Source organism: Penaeus monodon, chromosome 32 (assembly GCF_015228065.2).
Source record: "Penaeus monodon isolate SGIC_2016 chromosome 32, NSTDA_Pmon_1, whole genome shotgun sequence".
NCBI classification, from domain to species: domain Eukaryota; kingdom Metazoa; phylum Arthropoda; class Malacostraca; order Decapoda; family Penaeidae; genus Penaeus; species Penaeus monodon.
Genome location: NC_051417.1, coordinates 12,815,373 through 12,815,883, shown reverse-complemented (window position 1 = coordinate 12,815,883; position 511 = coordinate 12,815,373). Strand labels below are relative to the sequence as shown.

Sequence of the window (511 nt, the reverse complement as noted above, 5' to 3'; positions counted from 1 at the left end):
TCACTTTTTTACTTGAATGGACCAACTTTCACGGTTATTTCAACCCGGTATTTCCGCCTGGGTTAAGCTAAGAAAAAGGTGTCAGTTGATGTGCACTAACTATAAATACACAAACAGATGAGAATCAGCTGTTACTTTCCTGTTATATTTTGTAACTAATCTGGAGGTGAACAAACTACAATTATACGAGAAAAAAGTGTGATGGATATTAATTAGCTACAAATGACATGGATAATTAAAACTATCATTTAATATACGTGAATTCAAATGTGATGAATATTAATTTACAACAGACATGGACAACCTGCCGTGGATGTGAACGAATCAGGGAAAATGAAAACAAATAACAACCAATGTGAGAGATGTTTTGGGTTATTAACATAAGATTAATTATTATGTACGTTGATCTGTCTATTCTACACATGAAAACCAAAAACTAATTGTCTAGAATTAAAGGTGAAAATATCAACTTATTAATAAATACTGACTGTATTGAAAATGAACTCCTTGG

General features: G+C 31.5%; 1 protein-coding gene across 2 annotated transcripts in view; it reads right to left on the bottom strand.

Moving 5' to 3' along the window:
* The window catches only part of LOC119593502 (acetylcholine receptor subunit beta-like 1), a 126,526-nt gene that overhangs the window by 1,011 nt on the left and 125,004 nt on the right, over positions 1-511 (bottom strand). The window lies entirely within an intron of this gene.